The sequence below is a fragment of the Belonocnema kinseyi genome, chromosome 5, assembly GCF_010883055.1.
Source record: "Belonocnema kinseyi isolate 2016_QV_RU_SX_M_011 chromosome 5, B_treatae_v1, whole genome shotgun sequence".
Taxonomy (NCBI): Eukaryota; Metazoa; Arthropoda; class Insecta; order Hymenoptera; family Cynipidae; genus Belonocnema; species Belonocnema kinseyi.
Window position 1 is genome coordinate 109,759,170 of NC_046661.1, and position 22,673 is coordinate 109,781,842.

Genomic DNA, 22,673 nt, shown 5'->3' on the forward strand with positions numbered 1-22,673 from the left:
GATTGTTTTACCCTTTTCCAAGTAGTCAATAAGTATAATTCCACGTGCATCCCAAAAAACTGTAGCCATAACCTTACCAGCTAACTTTACGGTCTTTGCCTTTTTAGAGCTGGTTCGCCTGTGGAAATCCCCTGTTTGGATTGTTCCTTTGTCTCAGGAGTGTAATGGTGTATCCATGTTTCATCCACAGTCACAAATCGACGAAAAAATTCCTCACGATTCCGACTTATGCGCGCCAAAAGAGCCTCAGAGGCGACCACTCTATTGCGTTTATTCTCAGCTGAGAGCAAACGCGGCACCCATCTTGCCGATAGCTTTTTCATGCCTAATTTTTCATGTAGAATTGAAACAACTGCACCTATAGATATCCTTGTGGCCTCAGCTAACTCACGCACATTTAATCTTCTATCCTTCAACACCAAATCGTGGATTTTATTGATGATTTCGTGAGTACTTGCTTCTACGGGCCTTCCTGAACGTGGTTCTTCACTTATTGATGTACGACTACGCTTAAATTCATTTACCCAGTTATAAACCGTTGCTAAAGCAGGGGCAGATGTGCCATAAACTGAGTCCAATTCATTTTTTATCTCATATGGAGTTAAACCCTTTAAATGAAAATGTTTGATTACCACTCTGAACTCGTTTTTTCCATTTTTCTTAACGAACAATTTTTTTTTCAATTGGTTATAAAAACACGTAAACTCAGAAGATGTGGACTGTGACTGCACCATATATCTATTCGGGAGTGGTGCTGACTGAAAAAATATGATTTGGGGCGATTCGCGCGCCATCTGTTGGTCATTCTAAGGACTTATTGAACTACCCTCGTACATTGCCTTATGCAAATTCTTACAGTTTCCGTGCTGATTTCTAACGGAATAACTCGAGATTTTTTTAGTAGTACACCCCTCGTTTATTGGGGAAGTTTCGATTGGAGAAGGCAAATGAGTCAATAATTCATATTTATTCGTAACAATGAGCTACGTTTCGTTACCATAGATTCACTAACCTGATCAGGCTAATTTATTAAAAGATACACCTTATAAATTTCACATTTTTACAGTCAAATAGTATAAGTTAAAACAGATTTAAATCAATAATTATCGTGCACATTCACTGATTAAAGCAAAATCTTAACGCGTCTATGAACAGAGAAATATGAAGAACCCATTTTTGTTTTGATAGAACAGACGATGTAAAGTCTACTGAAGGGACAAACCTTGCTCCATATCATAAAAATACCCACTCTCTGCTTTCTTCTCTCTTCAGTAGACTTTACAGCGTCATTTTAATCGAACCAAAAATGGTTTCTTCACATTTCTCTTATCTTAGACGCGTTAAGGCGAGATCCTGGTCATCCGTGTCTTTTTTCTTTATTCTTCAAAGAATTTTATTTCATAGTAAAAATAATGTGTTCCTTACAAATAATTCACAGTGTAGTGTAAGGGGGGGGGGCAGCGCCAACCAGTGAACAGTCAATGATTTTTTTAAGTTAATAAGATGTTAAATTGATCAAGTTTTTTCTCATTTCGAGTTCTACATTATTTTACATCATATTTCTATAAGTATTCATCACATGAAAAAAACAATAATTTGGTAATTTAATTATTTCTAACATGCTGTATTTCGTCGGCATTGCCCCTCACCTAAGGGCAAAGCCGTCTGTAGCTTTTTATGAAAATCAAAACATTTAAAGATAAGAAAATAGGCTGGTTTGCTTCCGTGGTATTTTATGTACTGGAAAAATTACCTTTAAAGATATCCAACAAGAAGAATACCGACCGGATTGATTATAACAATATTTAATAGCTTCTTCCATGTAGGACACAAGATAAGACGCTGTTCTACATAGCCCATCATTTATCGACGAAACTTGTGACGCTGCCCCCTTACCCTAAAGTATAGAAGTTGAACGAATGAAGAAAAAAATTTTCTTTGCTTTTCATTGTATTTGTTTACAATATGGTGGCGTCAAAAATGTCCTCCTTTCCAGCTTTCGCTCAAATATTTCGAGAACGGTTGACCTGAACTCCAAAAATAAAAAATAATTATAATCTGTATAGTTTTGAAAAAAATGGCGGACATTTGAATTTTTTGACCTCATTTTTGTAACTTAAATTTTTTCATAACTTTGTTAAATGACAATATTTGTTTATGATTGTAGTTCACACGATAGAGACACACTTGAAGAATAAGCTATCGAAATTTCAAGTCAATCGCTTCATTGGTTTCCAAATAAATTTGTCGAAGTTGTCAAAAAATGTAGTTTCAAGAAAATCGAGTTAAAGTTTTCTTTTGTGAAATATTGAAAAAAATCTTACTTATTCAGCGATGCCAGCTCCATACACGATCCCTTCCTCTTCTCCATTATAATCGTTCTGAGGTATCCTCGCGTTCCTAAGGGCTGTTCTGTGTACTTTGGATGCTTCAGAATCTTGTATTTCAGCTCTCTAAATGCGCAAGTTGTTGACTTCTTCAGCATACAATTTATGCTTGCAGTCCAATCCTGACTTCCATGGCTTGCATAACTTTTAAAACACCATTTCTAGAAGTATTTACTACCAAAATATGAAGAAAAATTTTTTGACTTTTTGAACAATTATCACCAGAATCTCCCCTTAAAATTATGTTTTGACCAGTAAATGTTCACGGTAATTTTTTCTTTCAATCTTTGTCAACTTATATTATTTGCCTTGACAAAAACGTGACGTGTATGTGGTGCTTCTTTTATTAAGCTAGCCTGATGAGGTTAGCGAACTAATGCGAACAAAAGGTCGCTCACTTTGACGACTAAATATGAGTTTTTAAAATTAATGTGAAGAATTCCTGAAAATAAAACCAAGAATCCAAATACAAAATTTTGACAACCACCATAAAATTTTTGTTTTGCAATTTAAAAAAAAATCAACATTTTCCTAGAAAAGAACAGAACAAACTTTTTTTCTTGGGCCAAAATAAAAATGTGTGAGTGCTGAAACGTTGCTGATTTTATGGTTTCTTCAATGCAGATAGTATAGTTATACATTTTTGCAATTGATGCAACAATTTTTATTATTTCTTAATTTTTTAAGTACAATTTGTTCATAAATCTTGTCTTAATATTCAGTAATTAATTAAATTTTTCCTATTGCCTCTTGTATAAAAAAGAATGTTTTGAACTTAACTCTTCTTAAATGTGCCCGAAATTCCTGACTTCTTTACAAATATTAATCTGCAAAGCACAACATGTTTTTTTACAGGTTCCTTGATTTATAGGGCCAGCTTGTGAGATATCTGATAATTTTTTCCCAATTATTCGTAATCGTTTTGTAATTAGTATCCGAGACCTAGCTACAAAGGTGGGGTAAGAAGTTTCCGGCCTAACACGTACGTGCTGTCAGAAGGGCTAATTTCGTACGGGCATTTTATAAGACTATACTTTACTAGCTTGCATAATAATTTTTAGGTAAACAGTTTTTTTTGATAACCTGTTAAAGAAGAAGCCTTTGTCATTTTTGTAAAAATGGAAAAAATGTAAAAGAGTGCATTTATAAAGTTCTTCTATTGGAAAGGTTTAACATCGTTCGAAATCAAACAGGAAATGAATTCAACGCTAAAATACTCTTCTACGTTATATTGAGCAATAAGACAGTGGTTTTTTTTTTTAATTTAAGAAAGGTCGCGACAATACTGACGAACAAACAGACTTCGGATGCCCCTATGAGGTCACAACTCTCGAAATTATATTCAAAAATCCATAAAATTGTACTGTAAGACTGCAGAGTAGAATTTAATGAAAAGGTTGAAACTCTTAAAATTTCAACTGAACGTTTACGCAATATTTTACATAACCACTTGGGAATGAAAAATCTGTTGTGCGATAGATGTTTGTTCCTTATTCGTCAGATTTAACCCCTAGTGCCTGTGATCTATAGCCTAAGCTCAAAACATGACACGGTTGGCAAAATTTAAAGAGGAACAAGAAAGTCATTGGTGCTGTAAATGGGTATTTTAAGGAGCTTGAAGAATCGCACTATAAAGTTGGTTTCGCTGCATTAGAGCATCGTTACGAAAAATGTATTATGCTACCCGTGTGGAAAAATTTCGTGGCAGTCTTAAGCAAAGAGATCGGCTGGCTAGACCGAATCTAGACCGTCTACTTAAGACGTTCTGACAGGGTGCTTGGCCTTGGCCCTCTCAGACGGACTCGATTGCAAAAATTTCAAAGATTCATCGAAGCGGTCTGGCTGGACCCCTCTCAGACGGTCTCGGTTGAAAATAGGACGTGCTATCGTGACAGTTTATGGTGTACTCCTCAGCAGACAGAAATGATTCGGAAAACCTAAAAGAATATTAAAGTTTGCCGGAAAGTTTTGTGTTGAAGTCAGATTGACACATGTCTATGTTTGAATACAAACTGTTTTTTTTTATAATTGTTGAGCAATATAATATCCACTTATATGAGATAAAATTAATTGATTCTTTCTCAAATTGCAACCTAACCTACAAAAGACCAGAGAGGAGGATTTTATATATGTCTTTACATCATACTGAATCTTTTTCTAGCCACATTTTTAATAAAAACGAAGATGGACAATAATGATTTGAGAAAAGGACGGGCTCGATTTGCAACTGTATTAAGAGTCGGAAAGCATCGTGCTCTCAAACGAGCCCGGATGGACGTCATCAAGTTCAATAGAATCATCAGCTGAACATCCAGAAGCAGCAAGTGAGTATAGTTATTTATGGTTATTTATGATATAAACGTTTATAATCGTGGTGTTTGAAAGATTTAAAAATTTTCTCCATTTCTTCTTTTGTCCTACGAGTAACTCCACGTACATTCTGACAATGCTATCAGTACACTAAATGCTTTTGGTTTTTAATCTGAAGATAAATTAACAATGTAGAATTTTCTATTCGTAAAAGGCAAGAGACGTAGATTCCGACAAGGATATCGGTACACTAAATGTTTTTTGCTTTTGTGTATGGAATATCAAATACCAATGTATATGAAAAGTAAAGCACACTCTACGATTACGGAATTTTCCGTAACTCTAAAACTACTTTTCCGCAACTTTTGAATGCTTTAGTGATTTAATAACCTAAGAATTATCCCTAGAAATGTATCGAAACATTGAATATTGTTAAGAATAGTATGAAATTTCAAATACCAATGTATATGAAAAGTAAAGCACACACGATACGGAATTTTCCGTGACTCTAAAACTACATTTCCAGCTCGACTTTTGAATGCTGTAGTGATTTAATAATCTTAAAATTATTCCTAAAAATGCATCGAAACGTTGAACACTGTTAAGAATAGTATTTTATTAAGAATACCAAAGTATATGAAAATTAATACGCACACTGTATAGGGTTACGCAATTTTCCGTGACACTTAAACCCAATTTCCAGCTCGATTTTAAATTTCTATCTGTTTTTTCACTTCTCGTACAAACAAAAATTATCGTACACTGTCTACGATTATGGACAAATGAACAAAATTTAGTTTGACATGATTACAAATGATTAAAATTATTATATTAACATGTTCTAACAATATAATAATCGAATAACTAATCGAATAATATAACAGGAATTATCTCATTTATCATCATATTTCTTATACATTATATTTGTTTATAGCAATCAGAATAGTGCAATATATTATATAATAAGGTATTACAAAATATATATACTATAATGTGTATAATATATTATTAAAGTTTTTTATTACTTAGAGATTATATCTATGAAGTTCTAATACTTTTTTCCCTCCTCTTTCTGTACGGTCGAATCTAGACCATCGCGTGGTAAAAGCGTTACACGTCTGGGCAGCGTCTGATCAGCTCGTCTATTCTGGTCGAGCTGCTCAGCGGCTGGTCAGCGCCATCTAATCTAGTCCATCTCATGGTTTAGGCGTTACACTTCTGGCCAACGGCGCTATTAGACCGTCTGTCCAGCGTCTGACCAGACACAAGACGATCTGGACAGCGCTTGGCCAGCGCCCCGAAATTTTTCCACACAGGTATGTTGGAGATTATTTTAAAACATTTACAAAATCTGAAAATATAATGTTCTTATTATCAGGCCGGAAAGTTTTCACTCCACCCTCGAACTAGTTTTTGACTTTTTTAAGGACAAATTTTTCCATGTAGGACCACCCTTGTCACATCAAGCTTTCAATTTTCTTTTTTGAACAACGACTAGCACTAATACGAACTTTGTTAATTCGATCTTTCTAAAATTCTTTTTAAAAAAATGATAGTTTGCATATCCGTTATTCAATTGTTTCTTTCCATCAATACGCCGGTGACGTCATGCTTCTTTGTTAGCGGAAAACAGCATTTCAATAACGAGTGGAAAAAATTGTAATTTGTGAATATGAATAAACAAAGTTCGAATTAATAAAAGTCTATTCTAAAAACACTGGAATGCTTAATGTCGGAAGTCAAACAAAATTTAAATACTCGAAAAAGAACCATAAAGATAGATATGGCCGTAAGATAATCTACCAAGCTTCATTTTAAGGTGGTCCTACGTGGGAATTTGTGACTCAATAACCGAAATCTGGATTAGTGACACTTTTACTAATGTGTTGATTGTAAGAAACAATTAATTGAATAGTAGGGGAAACTGCCATTTTGACATAAACTACAAACAAATTTACTAAATACATAAAGCGATATAAATCTCGTCAATTGAGGCTTCGGATGCAAAAAGGAGATATAGAATTATTTTGCTCATAAAAAGTTGTAGCTTTTTTATTTTGCTAATTATTAATGAAAAACTGTCTTTTTTTCTCTGATTAAAATATTTTGAAGATTTTGTAATAAAACTGATCACAAATGTGCATTATCATGTTCTTCAACGGATGACTTTTGCCAAAGTTCAAAATGTTTATTAAAAAACTTTTTTATAATTTTTTTTCCGAAACGGTGCATAATTCGTGCACAAACAACTTCCAACGTTTTAGGAGTCGAGCGAATTTTGAGCAAGCGAAAACTGTCAATGAGAAAGTTCTTCAGGAAGGTTCAAGGAAGTTTTGTGGAATGTTTTAGCTCAATTGGAATAGTAGTTAACAAACTGTTGATGTTTTAATTTTCTGGCGCAATAGATTTTCTGCCGCGTAGACTACGGCCCAACCGGCAAATCGCTACCCCAGCGTTAGATGCAATTGTGTCTCACAGCCAGCCGCGTTTTTGCAATTAAAATACGAGAAAAATGAAAAATAATTATTTGTAATAAATATTTCTTTTTCTTCAATGAAAACTCGCTGTGAGACACACTTGTAACTAACGCTGGGGCAACAGGTAACCTGCCGGGTCGTAGTCTATGCGGGAGAAAATCCATGGCGCCAGCAAATTAAAACATATTTTTTATCAGTTTTATTACAAAATATTGAAAACTTCCCATGTCGTTGCAAGTTGAAGTAAAAAAATGCAAAATATTTTAATCAGAGAAAAAATTAGTTTTTCGTAGATAATTCGAAAAATAAAAAAGGTACAACTTTTCTTATGGAAGGAAAAAGATGCGGAATTAAATTTGTATTGTGAATATATACTAGGCAGTCTGATAAGTCCCTGAAAAATGAAACACGGAGACGTTTTTTTGACCAAAGTCGGTTTTATTTTTCAACATACTCTCCTTTTAGGTCGATACAGTGAGTCCAACGATTTTCTAACTTTTTGATACCGTCCGAAAAGTACTCGATCGGAAGGTCTCCAAAATACGCCTCAGTTTCAGCTATGAGCTCCTCATTTGAGTAAAAACTCTTACCGGTGAGCCATCTCTTCAGGTTAGGGAACAAGTAATAGTTGCTGGCGGCCAGGTCTGGTGAATACGGTGGCTGAGAAACTAATTCGAAGCCGATTTCATGCAACTTTGCTTGTGCAACTAAGCATGAATGAACAGGTGCATTGTCGTGATGATAAAGCGGTTTTTTCTTCTTCAAATGCGTTTTTGGACGCTCCGGAGCACTTTGGCCCGATGGAACCCACTGTTTTGCCTGTTGCGTTGACTCAGGAGTGTAGTAGTGGATCCAGGTTTCATCCATGGTTATGAATCGGCGCAAAAACTCGGTCGGCTTACGCGAAAATAATGCCAAATTCTGCTGGGAAGTTGTCACACGAATTCGTTTTTGGTCCACTGTGAGCAAACGCGGCACCCATCGCGCGCAGAGCTTCTTCATGCCCACAACTGAATGCACGATATTGCCCACACGTTCCAATGATATGCCTACAGCATTAGCTACCTCTCTCAATTTCACTTTGAGATCATTCAACATCATATCATGGATTTTTTCGACCTTTTCTGGTATAGTGACCTCTCTTGGGCGCCCAGATCGTTCAGCATCAACTGTGCTCGTACGGCCTCAACGAAAATCGGTAAACCACTTATGAGTCGTTCCAATCGACGGGGCAGTGTCCGGGTAATACTTATCCAGCTTGGCCTTGGTCTCGGATATCGTTTTCTTGCGAAGATAGTAGTGTTTGATCAAAACTCAAAACTCAGATTTTTCCATATTAAAAAAAACTCGGAGGTTAGTCGCTTTTCAGTGCTTTAACTTGTAAATGCGTAAACATAAATGGCTGAAGTTTTGGCAGGCGTCATTTGAACTACCAAGCTCGACGAAAATGGTTCACATTAGGGAATACTAATGCCATCTCTTAGAATTTTCAGGTACTTATCAGACTGCCTAGTATCTTAACAATTAAAATTCGAGACTTCATTTTTAAGTGCTCAGAGGCCTCCCAACTCTAGCAAAATAATTATGTATCTCCTGTTTGCATCCGGAGCCTCAATTGTATGACAGGAAAGTTAAGAATCGCAACAACCGATAAATTTTCTGAGTTCGCCCCAGCAGAAGTTGGATAGCGCTAACACTGTCGTCGTATTTCTATTGTAGATTCGAAGATACCGACCAGGAAAAGATCCGAGTATCAATTTTCAGTGAAATTGGACGACTTTCTCACTTTTGTCACAGGCCACACAAAAGATGCTTCTGCACGAGACAAGTCATTAGGTTACCCTTATATATTTTGAGCCGCTGAATCCAAATCTTTCCTCAGAATTTATCCTACACGTCTCAGTTACCCCTAGATGCAGTAAACGGGGGGAAACTGGGGCTTTTCTGGACATTAGTTTGCTAGTACCAGTATGCAGAAGAATAAACATACTGGTGTCATATTCTTATGTGTTATGACTCTTATAGATCAAATTGAAACACAAAAATTCCCCCGTGTGCTTTCCGTTTTCCCTAGCTAGGATTATTCGACAGAAATTAAAGGTCTTGCACATGTTATACTGGCTTATGAAGCAAAAGATAAGGCAAAGGCTTTCGCTTTCGGTGGATTTAGCTGAAACTTTGTAATTTTTAAGGTTATAAGTGCCGGATAAAATATCCGTAAAAAATCCAAAAAATTGACAGTTTTAGCGCTATGCGGCGCTAAGCGCTCAAGATCAGTGAATAAAACGAATTACAACAGATTTTGTTACAAAAACGATGTCAACATAGAAATCACGGTTCAGATCGTGGTCTTGCAACTCTATGTGCTGTACCCAGAATAATCCTGTTGTGAAGACATTAAAGACTCAATATTCCGCGACCCCCTTGACGGCGTGAGATGTACAGTCGCGGAACGGAAGACTTAAGATGCATGCTTTTGCTCATGTGCATAACCTTTCTTGTCCTGATATCAAGAGATCTGAGCTCGTTCTTCTGCTCTGTGGCACGCCCAGGTATGTATAAGTCTCTCCAGCGTAAAGGTGTCGTATGGCGCTTCTATCAACGAGCTCAGGATCTTCAGGGATGCCATTACGTTTTCCTTGCTTCAAATAAATCTTGGCGCATTTGTCTGACCCAAATTCCATTTCAATTTCCTTAGCATATCGTTCGACAATCCCTCGAGCTATATATAGTTTTTCTTTGTTTTTAGCATAGATCTTAAGATCGTCCATGTAAAATACATGAGTGACCTTGTACTTTCGATCTGCAGATTTGCCCCACAAGTATCCGTCGGAATGGCGAAGTGCTAGAGATAGTGGCAATAATGTAAGGCAAAAGAGGAGTGGGCTAATGGTGTCGCCCTGAAAGACACCTCTCTGAAACGTGACCTTGTTAGTTGTCACACGATTTTTGCCAGATGAGATAGTAAATCTGGTTTTCCAAAGCGGCATCAATCTCTCTATGCACCCAACTATTTTCGGATGAACCTTTAAGATTTCCAAAAGACAGATGATAAGTCTATGGGATGTCGAATCGAAAGCTTTCCGGTAATAAATCCAGACCATCGATAGGTCACGCTGGTAGAATGCTGCATATTTGTAGACACATCTATCGATGAGCAGGTTCTCCCGTCATCCGACTACGCCTTTCTTTGAGCCTGGTTGTTCATACATTTCTTGCCACACAGGTTCAATTGCCCGAACAATCCTATCATTTAGGATAGCTGTGAATATCTTATAAAGCGTGTTCAGACAAGTTATTGGCCTGTAGTTCTTCGGGTCAGCTAAGTTGCCTATTTTCGGCAGGAGTATTATGCGCCCTTCCACCAAACACTCTGGAATCGGCTCTTCCGACTTCAAATATGAGGTGAAAATACGAGCCAAATGCTGATGGTTTGAAGAAAACTTCTTCCACCAGAAGGTTTTGATACAATCTGGTCCCGGTGCGGAATAGTTCTTCATCCCTCTTAATACTTTTTTCACCTCCTCGGTAGTGATAGGTGGGCATTCTTTATCAGGTGTTATGAGGGCAACACATAACTCCTTGAAGCTATTTATATTTTCTGAGTCTTCTTCCAGTCTATGCTAAACTTCGTAGACTTCTCTCCAAAATACTTCGACCTCCTCTAGTTTGGGTGGGTGTTCGACAATAACTGGAGGGTCTTGGAAGAGTCGAGATGGGTCAGAGAGAAACTGTTGATTTTCTCTGACCCACCTCTCCCTACGCTCTAGACTTCTCTTAGCGTCAGATAGTATACGTATTCTCTCTAACAATATTCTGCCTGATGGTCAGCAGCTTTGACTTGTTAAGTGTGTGATAACGGGTCCGGAGTTCGCGCGCGAACTTTCGAACCTTGGCGGTAAAATTCCTGCCAGATGTGATGTAGTCAATCACACATTGAATGCGGGACGCGTACTGTCTTGCCCAGCCTATCTTTATGGCAAGTTGATGCATTCGTCTTTTCGTCTTATGATCAGCCGTCAGTTTTGTTTTACGGTTCGCATCGGCCAAAGCTCTCGCTGCTTTATACACACAATAATTGATAGCCCAGAGATCGGATTCACCGGAAAAATGTCCACGAAGATCGTCATCCATTTCAGCCAGATCTTTAGGCTTGAGAGAAACCTTGGTGTTGATGTTTCTCCGGGGCGTAAAGCATCGCTCTTTATCTATTGGATGCCTGCCCGCGGTTGGTCTTAGTGTGGCCTCTCTTTCTTTGTTGCCGGCTTGTTCTAGCTGTGGCAGAGTAGGCGTTCCGCTTACATAGCCCCTTTTACGGAGTAGTTCAGCATAGTTTCGCAGACGTTGCTACGAAAACTGCGATAGCTCCGGGTGTTTCTCGCACCATAGAGCATGCAGTCATGCCATGTAACCCAGTTCATGGGCCACACTCGCATCGTAGCACTCTAGCAAGTCGTGATTCAGACGCTCCTTCCTCCCAAAGGCTGCGAGATCCCGCCGATCCATCGCATTGAATCCATTTTTATTGGCTCCCCCAGCTCTAGATTGGTCGGCATTGTTGGCCGACCCATTGTCGGGAGCCCTGCGCGTTCTGTTGTTTTGAACCGCACTTACTACAACTATGTTTGGTGTTGTCATTGTTGTTCCCACGAGAAGCTATGGAAAGTGGTTCGTCCATCCTTGTAGAGTCCCTCATACAAGGATAAGGCTGCGTACTCTGAGAGGTCGCCCGGTTTCCCAGAGTCACCGTTCTAGACACCTCACCTAGGTGCCATTCAGCTTTCGGAACGGTTTGCACAGCTCCGCTTGGGGGTTAATTCCTTCGGGAACACCCCTGGACAATTGTCCGCGACTGCCTATTTATTTTTGTAACCATATTCAGCAGAAACCCTTGGTACAGGGACCCTCTATCCGCAACCGGAGAACGCGTTCGGTGGCTTTGTCATAGGCCCTTCGGTTTGATTCTAGAGGAATAAAAACCGAATATATATATATATATATATATATATAATTAACATATATTATACAACATTCACTTATTATTTCCATTGACGATGATATGCTTGTCACTTCTTTTGTGAAAGGTCTCGAGAGCGGATAGTAATTTTATTGGTAAGCTTAGAAAAAAAATTCTTAACTGTTCCCTTCTGTATTAATTGTGTTGTATTTCTTATTCCCTCTTTGTGTTTAGTTTCTTGTGTTTATTTGTTTTATTTTGTTGTTTCTGAATTTTTCTTTCGTTTTATTAATACATTTCTCTGCCTTTCAAGACCATAAGAGCTTGTTTCTCTTATGGTTTAAAAAATGGCTTCCAGAGTTCGAGTTAATTGCTATGTGTGCGATAGAGTCTATCAGCCTGGACAAATGGCTCGAATTGAGGGAAATAATAATCCTGATAGGCAAAACATTGCAATTTTTAGACGCCTTCAACTTCGAAGACCACCACTTGAAGTCGCCGATGAAAGTAGGTTATGTCTCAATTGCAATCAATCGATTCGCAATGAGATAGAGGAGCTCCAACGTGACCCAGGCTGTTTAAGACTGAATGTTCTTACACAAACTGGCAGGCAAACGTGCATGTTCTGTAATGCTGATGTTAATACTCCAAGAAATTTAATTGAATGTAGAGTTAACGCTTTTATTGTCATGGACATTTTCATTCCAGAAGAAACAAGAGCATGCTTAAATCATTTGGATGAACATCGTTTCATCTTAGACCCCTTGCTTCCTGGACTACAAGCGATTTATAGACCGTATATGATTCCGGGACAGCAGTTACTTCTGTTTTTGCAGCTACTTCGTAACGAAGCAAATGTTCACACGGCCGCGGCGTTCAATAATGAGGATAGTTTCACTGATGAAGAGGTTGAAGCTATTGCTCCTGTAAATTGTGTCCAAGATACCATCATTTCTCCAACAAGGACAGAGTCAATTGGTAACGGAAGAAGCAAACGAAGCTCGGCTAATAACGAAATCTAGATGGATAGTGGAATCCAGAGATGGCCACATAAAGTCCATTTTCAAGTTCTTTGAGAAAACCATTCCGATGGCTCATGTACACAATCTAAGGGACTTCTTTCGTATTGCTGGTACCATAATTAATCGATACCATCCTGTTATCGAGATTCAAGTCGCTACAGCAGCGATTGCAAGAAAATATTTAACGAGAGCTCATGAGCCAAATATTGTGCAAGCGCGCGTTGAAGTGGACAATATGCGCTACGGAAATGCAAATTGGAAGCGCCTGCATAAACTTCAAGTACCAAAATTTCCTCCCCTTACATTGGAAGAAATAGGTGACATAACAATTGGCGTGTATCAAATAGAAGTTGCCGCATCTTACATTCAAGAATAGCTGCAACGAGAAGAAGATGAGGAGTTTCAACTAGATACGCAACTTAATGAACCTTGTTTGATCAGACTACAAGTATTATTTTTCGTTTCCAAAATGCGACAAGGTACCAGCTGTAGATAGCGTTCAATGAAATCAATGACATAGAACCAGACAGTAACGAAACGCTTCTCGGTTATTACTGCACATGTAAGTCAAGAGCCAGAACTCTTGCGGCCCTTGCGCACATAGTGCAGGCGTTTTACGGTTCCTGGGTTATGCACGTCACCAGCAACACGTGAAGTATCCTCAAACTTCCTTGCTACAAAGGATTCTAGACGCTGTTAATAGAGGTGAACAAGCGAACCCGAATCAAGAGCCAGAAATAGTTTAATATTTCGCAAAAGCTACTGGAATTGGTTCTATTCGCTAATCATGGGTGCTTAGCGTTCGGCCCTCTTGCGAAGGGTACACTGTTATTATCGGAATGTGCGCACTAGTTACTAATATTACTTTGGGTACCATTTCTGCCTTTAAAGAAATGATTAATTAGTCATGTTAAAATCTTGGGCGCTTGGCATTTGATCGTTTTGAGAAGCGCGCTATATGAGTCAACGGTGTAGGCGAAAATATGACAGACCACGATCCGAACCGTGATTTCTATTAAATTCGTTTTATTCACTAATCTTGAGCGCTTAGCGCTTAAACTTTCGATTTTTTTACGGATATTTCATCCAGCATTTATAACCTTAAAAATTACAAAGTTTCAGCTAAATCCACCGAAAGCCATTTTCCCATACATTTAGTGCAGGGTCCTTTGACCCCTCATTTTTTCGAGCTTCTACTATTTCCTCCCTATATGCGAAAAGTCGAGAAGAGCCTAGGGATTTTCTTATCACAGAGGGCATACGAAAACTTTGCCTGCACGAAAAAAGTGACTAGGATACCCTTCTGGATTTTAAGTCGCTGAATCCAAATCTGGCCTCAAAATTGATCTTGCGCGTCTCAGTTTTACCCTAGATGCAGAAAATAGGCAAAAACCTAGGGATATTCTGGACGTTATTTTGATAATACCAGTATACGCAAAAATAGGCAGATGGATGTTATATTTTGAAGTGCCGCGACTTATAGAGACTTAAATTGTACACAGAAATTCTCTAGTGTCCCTTATGTTTCCCTTAGCTTGAGTGATTCTAGGGAAATTGAAGGTCCTTCTCATATTGTATAGATTTGTATGTGAAAAAATAACAAAAAGGCCATATCCTTTCCTGTTTTGCGTGCTAAATCTAAATGTGAACCTCAAATTTTTCACGTCTGTTCCATTTTCTGTCTAGATGCAAAATGCAGGGAAAGCCTAGGGCGCGTATACTGGTATCATCAAAATAATGTGCAAGTTATCCCTAGGGTTTTCCTTATTTTCTGCATCCAGGTGGAAACTAAGACGCGTAAGATCCATTCTGAGGCCAGGTTTGGATTCAGCGGCTCAAAATCCTTAAGGGTAGCCTACTGTCGGCGAGAAGCTTAACAACTCAGTCATAAAAAGAACCAGCGCAACGAAAAAAAATTCATTTAAAAGCTGAAAGTGTTCTACGTTAATGAGCTTGAAGACGTTCATGTAACAGAAATTTTGTGCTTAGCAGACTGAAAAATGTAAAAAAAGTAAGGATTGTGGTTGCATTTAAGAACACTCAACTTTAGAGCATTATTTCTTATACAAGGGTCGATGGGAAAAATTTGAAAAAATTCATGAGTATGAAGAAAACTGTTGTGAACCAGTTGCAGTTAAGAAATTTCAAAAATAATAAAAATTGTTGCTTAAAAGTACAAAAATGTGCAACTATATCATCTTCAGTTCTAATACAGATATTAAAGCGATTCAATCTGCAAACTGTAATCGATAGGCTCTGCATTTATTTTTAGTTACCCGAAGGACTTGTTAGTCTTATTTTTTTTGAAAATCACGATATTTTTATACATTTTTTTTATTGTAAAACAAGTGACAGAAAGAATGCTTGGATGGCACCTGGCCACCGGCCGAAGAAAGAGACCAACGGTCGACAGTACAAAAAACGGGGGCCCCCTGCTTTCTGTCACTTGTTTACCAAAAAAAAAAAAAAAATGTCTAAAAATATCGCGCTTTTCAAAAAAAATAAGTCCAACACATCCTTGCGGGTGATTGAAAATAAATACAGAGCCTATCCATTACAGTTTGCAGTTTGAATCGCTTGAATATCTGTATTAGAACTGAAGATAATATAGTTGCACATTTTTGTACTTTTAAGCAACAATTTTTATTATTTTTCAAATTTCTCAACTGCAATTGGTTGACAAGAGTTTTCCTCATACTCTTGAATTTTTTCAAAATTTTCCCATCAGCCCTTGTATAAGAAATAATGTTCTAGACTTGACTGTTCTTAAATGTACCCAAAAATCCTTACTTTTTTTTTGCATTTTTCAGCCTGCTATAGTAGTCACTTGTCTCGGGCAGACAAATTTTTTGTATGGCCTGTGTTTGTATGGCATCTGGGGAAAAACTGAGACGTGTAGGACGAATTCTGAGGCCATTTTCGGATTCAGCGGCTCAAAATCCATAAGGGTAGCCTGGTCACTTGTCAGGTGCAGATAACTATTTTTTGTGGGCCTGTGTTATGACTGAAATGTGATTTTGAGGTGCGTATTGTTTCAGGTGAAGAATGCGTTATCGATACCACTCTTTCTTCTCATTCTCCTTGGCTATGATATTTTTATCAGCTGGTGCGGAAAATTCCATAACGAACATGGTTCGCTTCTCGAAGTCAAAAAGAACCATGTCAGGCCTCGAGTGAGCAACAGAAACAGTTGTCGAGAATATAAAGTTCCAGTATATGCGGCACTTCCCATTTTCGACAATTGACTCTATTTCCCTAAGAGCATTTAGAGGAGCGATATTAAGGTTAATGCCGTAAGAGTGACAGAGATGGTAATAAAGCACTCTTATTGCCCCAATGTGCCTTTGAATGTAGGTCGTTCCCGCGTGAGTTGGACAACTAGATAGTATCTGAACTAAATGCTCGGGGTGTGCATGGCACGCCCTGCAGCTATCATCAGGAATGCCTTGGCTCAAAATGTAGCGACGGTATGTTAAGGTAAAAATTACACCGTCTTGGCATGCAAGAATAAGACCCTTCGTACCAGACTTCAATCCGGGCGATTTAAGGAAAGCAAACGTTAGCTCACAAGACATTGACTGATCCTTCACATTTCTGTGGAAGATACCGTGCATCCTCTTATCTAGGAGCTGTTCACGAAAGTTTTTCTCTTTTGCTTTCTTAATCCGGGCTTTAAGGAGTGAGTACTCGAGAAATATAAGATTTGATGCATTTTGCTCACCCCTAATACTGAAGTTCAGTCCAAGTGTTTCAGCAGCCTCCTCCGCTGCTTTGTACAAAAACGCTCCTTTGCCCACTTCTTCGTGATTCCTGACCATTTTAATAAGAGGGTCTCTTCCATTTGCAACTCTATGTGCTGTACCCAGAATAATCCTGTTGTGAAGAAATTCAAAACTCAATATTCCGCGACCACCTTGACGGCGTGAGATGTACATTCGCGGAACGGAAGACTTAAGATGCATGCTTTTGTTTATGTGCATAACCTTTCTTGTCCCGATATCAAGGGTATGTAGAAGCCTCTCCAGCGCAAAGGTGTCGCATAGCGCTTCTATCAACTAGCTCAGGATCTTCAGGGATGCCATTACGTTTTCCTTGCTTCAAATAAACCTTGGCGCACTTGTCTGACCCAAATTCCATTTCAATTTCATTAGCATATCATTCGACAATCCCTCGAGCTAGATGTAGTTTTTCTTTGTTTTTAGCATAAATCTTAAGATCGTCCATGTAAAATACATGAGTGACCTTGTACTTTCGATCTGCAGATTTGCCGCACAAGTACCCGTCGGAATGGCGAAGTGCTAGAGATAGTGGCAATAATGTAAGGCAAAAGAGGAGTGGACTTATAGTGTCTCCCTGAAAGACACCTCTCTGAAAGGTGACCTTGTTAGTTGTCACACGATTTTTTCCAGACGAGATAGTAATTTTGGTTTTCCAAAGCGGTATCAATCTCTCTATGCACCTAACTATTTGCAGATGAACGTTTAAGATTTTCAAAAGACAGATGATAAGTCTATGGGATGTCGAATCGAAAGCTTTCCGATAATCAATCCTGGCCCGAACAATCCTATCATTTAGGATAGCTGTGAATATCTTATAAAGCGTGTTCAGACAAGTTATTGGCCTGTAGTTCTTCGGGTCAGCTAAGTTGCCTATTTTCGGCAGGAGTATTGTGCGCCCTTCCACCAACCACTCTGGAATCGGCTCTTCCGACTTTAAATATGAGGTGAAAATACGGGCCAAGTGCTGATGGGTTAAAGAAAACTTCTTCCACCAGAAGGTTTTGCTAAATCTGGTCCCGGTGCGCAATAGTTCTTTATCCCTCTTAATACTTTTTTCACCTTCTCGGTACTGATGGGTGGGCATTCTTTATCAGGTGTTATAAGCGCATCACATAGCTCCTTGAAGCTATTTATATTTTCTGAGTCTTCGTCCAGTCTATGCTCCACTTCGTAGACTTCCCTCCAAAATACTTCGACCTTCTCTGGTTTGAGTGGGTGTTCGACCGTAACTAGAGGGTCTTGGTAGAGTCGAGATGGGTCAGGGAGAAACTGTTGATTTTCTCTGACCCACCTCTCCCTCCGCTCTAGACTTCTCTAAGCGTCAGATAGTATCCGTATTCTCTCAACAATATGCTGCCTGATGGTCAGCAGTTTTGACTTGTTAAGTGTGTGATAACGGGTCCGGAGTTTGCGAGCGAACTTTCGAACCTTAGCGGTAAAATTCCTGCCAGATGTGATGTAGTCAATCACATACAGAATGCAGGACGCGTACTGTCTCGCGCGCGCGCGCGTGTGTGTGTATGTGTGTGTGTGTTCGTGTGTGTAAACTTTTAGAATTGCGTGTCCCACGACACGGTTCAATTTTTTTATCTTGTCGGACCTTCTAAACCTTCTAATCTCTAAAAATTATTTTAAAATTTTTTAAGCGTCTGGTTTTTAGACAACATATACTTCGTATCTTTGAGTTTTTTAGTTACTTGCCATCTTTAAATGCGCTGAAATGTATGTATATGTGATGTTAGTCAGCTCCATTTCAGCGTTAAGCTCTTGCTTTTTCTAGTTTAAAATACGCAGCATCTAAGCTGATTTTGTTCGTTTTTCCCGAAACATCCGACCCATAGTTAGAAATGTGTTCTGATTAAGATACTTCAGTGAAAGGTTGGATTTTGGTTCCTTCTTGCAGAACTTTTCTTGCACTAACGCAGTCTGACAATAAAATCATCCAGTCTCTCCCTTTGGAAGACTGCATTTATAGGTCTAGATCTGCGACCAAATCTTCTAACGGCTGCCACAGCTGCACGCTACAACAGAGCTGTTCCGGTCTTCTATTAGGGCATGCAGATTCTTTGTGATTTACATATTTTATATCAATGTTATTAATTCCCAGGTGTGGTTTAAGTGGATCTAGTAACTTTATGTTTATTATACATAGCCCCTATGCCTTCAGCTTCAATCAGGTCTTCGCTTTCTACATCTTCCAGAAGGAGTTAGTCATTAGGAATCTTCTGCGCTACTTCCATTTTGATACAACTTTCTCGTGTGATGCGGTTTTCTGTAATTCATTACAGATGTTTTTCCACACTGAATCAATCTACCTTTTAATATATATTGCTAAGTCATTTAAACTTATAAGATTAACCCTGATTCCGTTAAACTTAAAGATTAGTTTCCTTACATACACTTCCTGTGTGCTAGGATACTTTGCAGAAAACTTCGTCCTGAATTTTTGTCCCTTTTTAATTTTGGTTTCATATTCTGTACTTTCATAACAGAGATGCGTTAATTCTTATTGATTGTGGTATCCCACTTGATAATCTTCCACGATATTTCTGTTTAATGATTAGCAGCAATTTGCAAACGCTAGGCAAAACGCTTAGTAGATTCGCTGGCGGCAATCTTTGTTTAAGAACCCTAATTCTGCTTGCAAAAACGTTAGATCCAATTCCAACGACTAAGACTAATAATTCAAAATATTAATTAATTCAAGGAAGACAGTCTCGAATGCTACTAAGACGATACTACTGATGGGAACCCATATTAATTTGTTTTACATTGAAAATAACAGCATGAAGTTATTATATCCAAAACCAGACAAAAAAATAGAATAAACTAAAAAAGGAGATCTCTAGTTTTTATATTAAGAATATTATTTTTTACAAATTTTTTTACATTTTCGTTACAGAATATGATAATGATAAAACACTTTTTTACAAAAGTTTGATTTACTTTTAGCCTTATCCAAGGTCAAAACAAAAGTCTCATACACTTACTCACCTGAGCGGTCTTGAGCTTCAAAAGGCCGCCAGGGCAGGGTCAAGGTCAAAGTTTAGACTCTTATCAAAACGAAATACTTACAGTACTTTGTCCAAAGTGGAACATATTCTAATAATGCTGTTCTTATAACTATCAAAACCTTAGGTCTTAGGTCAAAACCTTAAAGGTTATCTCAGGGTGACCTTTAAGTCGTCCAGATCATATGACCTAACCCTGTTGGAAGTAAATGGATAGAGTCTCTATGTGTTTGAATCATTTTCTATCTTTAAGATTAAAATGGAAAGAACCGATGTATCCATCTTGATCCCAGGTCTATCCCTTGGATCATTTTCTATCTTTCTTCCAATCTACATCTACCTCTATTTTTTTAAATCCCAATCTTCCTATCAATATCTACCCACCCCTTGTTTACATGTATCCTTTTCTTTCCAGTCCCAATCCTTATTCTAGTGTTTCTTTCAAAATGAAACGTTCGCTTATCCACGCTTATCTTTTTCTATCCGTTAGACAATCGAAAACCTTGTCATTATTTTTCAATTCCTTTCTTCTTATCTCATTAAATTTTTTTGTCCTTTCCAAAATCAAAGATAGCCTAATCTTCTTGAATCTCAGTCTTTCTATATAAATTAATCCACACCCTATCCAACTCTATCCTTTTATATCCGTTGGGCAATATTAAATTACGTCTATCTTTTTTAATCCTTATTTTTCTATGCTAGTGAATCCATTTCTAACTTTTGTAAATATAAGATAGCCATATCTTCTTGAATCCCAGTCTTTCTATCTAAATCAATCCTTCACTTATTCACCTCTATCCTTTTCTATTCGTTGGGCAAACCAAAATTGTGTCTATCTTTTTGAATACCTATTTTCCTGTCGAAGTGAATCCATTTATAACTTTTTTTAAATGTGAGATAGCCCTATCTTCTTGAATCCAAGTCATTCTATCCAAATAAATCCTCCGTTTATCCACGTCTATTCTTAGCGAGACGCGCGCTAATTGACGTACATCCCTGACTTAGAACCGTGAGGTTCCCAGCAGGTGACTGACTGCAAAAGTCTGATACAAGTGAAATCATTTGCAGCGTCTATAACTGGAGGGTCAGTAGACATCTTGCAGAGTTCCACCTTCGACTAGTAAGTCGTAAAGCTAGAGAATTTTGTTGTTAGGCATATAAGCTCTTGCTGATTGAATACTATTTTGCGGAAATTTGAAATTATAAATATACACAACGAGCAGAATGTCACGCTTCATCCCCACCATTTCGCCGGGTGAGCCCGCGCAAATTTGAATCAGTAATCGACATCTATTATTGTACGTTTTTAAATAATAGTTTAAAGAATAAGTTTTCTCATTTGCGTATTATAATAAACTTGAAAGAAGAAGAATTGATGTAGTTTGGGAGATTAATAAAAAAAATTAAGGGTGTTGGAAAAAGACCGTAACCTCAAAATTAAATTTCTGTATCTTTCTAAAATACACTAGAAATAGATCTTTTCTCTCTTTTAACAAATTTATTTTTGAAATATAAACAAGTTTGCCTGCAAAGCGATAAATTTCCTATTTTCAATCATTTTTACACAAAACGACAATGCATTTTTAATTAGATAATACATAACAGAATACAACTAAACATAGTATCATAAATATTAAATACGCTAAAAATCACAATACTTTTGAAAATCAAACTTTTATTACATTATTAAACCTTATAAATACTGAACCGGACACATTTTTCGACATCGCATTTTTGCTAATAACGAACATATACAATACTTGTGATATTTTAATATACTTTTTCATAATTTGAACAAAGGAGGAGGGTCGGTCGGTAAGGCCGGTTTTTGGCCTAATTTATTTTTGGACCAAAAAATCTGAAAAAATCATGGTAGTATCTTATAAGTATCCCGAGTCGATTACACGCTAAACGGACTACCCTCCACCCCCCAGCCACCCCCACCCCCTACAAATATAGGAAACACCACTACCCACTAACTGTATTTTCGAGAGATTTGACACTCTTAAACATGTATTCTGAGGTTAGCTCAGGTTTACTATAGTTTTCGGGGTCGTCGAATACAAATCTGGCGTCCTTTGACTTTTATCGCGTCAGGTTCAAGGTTATTGGAAGGTCAACTCGAGAGAAAACGGTAAAAAAATCCAAAAAAATACGTTATAGGTTTTTGGAGTCGCTAATTACGAATCTGGCATCCGTTGAACTCTATCGCTTCAGGTTCAAGGTCATTTGAAGGTCATTTGAAGGTCAAATAGAGAAAAAACGGTAAAAAATTAAAAAAAAAATATGTTATAGGTTTTTGGGGTCGCTGATTACGAACCTGGTGTCCGCTGACCTTTATCGCGTCAGGTTCAAGGTCATGGGAAGGTCAAATCGAGAGAAAACGCTAAAAAAATATGTTATCGATTTGACTTTCAAATGACCTTGAACCTGATGCGATAAAGGTCATCGGACACCAGGTTCATAATCAGCGACCCCAAAAACCTATAACATATTTTTTAAAATTTTTTTACCGTTTTTTCTCGATTTGACCTTCAAATGACCTTCAAATGACCTTGAACCTGAAGCGATAGAGTTCAAAGGATGCTAGATTCGTAATTAGCGACTCCAAAAACCTATAACGTATTGTTTTGGATTTTTTTACCGTTTTCTCTCGATTTGACCTTCCAATGACCTTGAACCTGACGCGATAAAAGTCAAAGGACGCCAGATTTGTATTCGGCGACCCCG

General features: G+C 37.9%; 1 protein-coding gene across 5 annotated transcripts in view; it reads right to left on the reverse strand.

The window, feature by feature from the left end:
* LOC117173202 (peroxidase-like) overlaps positions 1-22,673 on the reverse strand; it is a 136,760-nt gene that overhangs the window by 66,756 nt on the left and 47,331 nt on the right. The gene's annotated exons all lie outside the window — the stretch shown is intronic.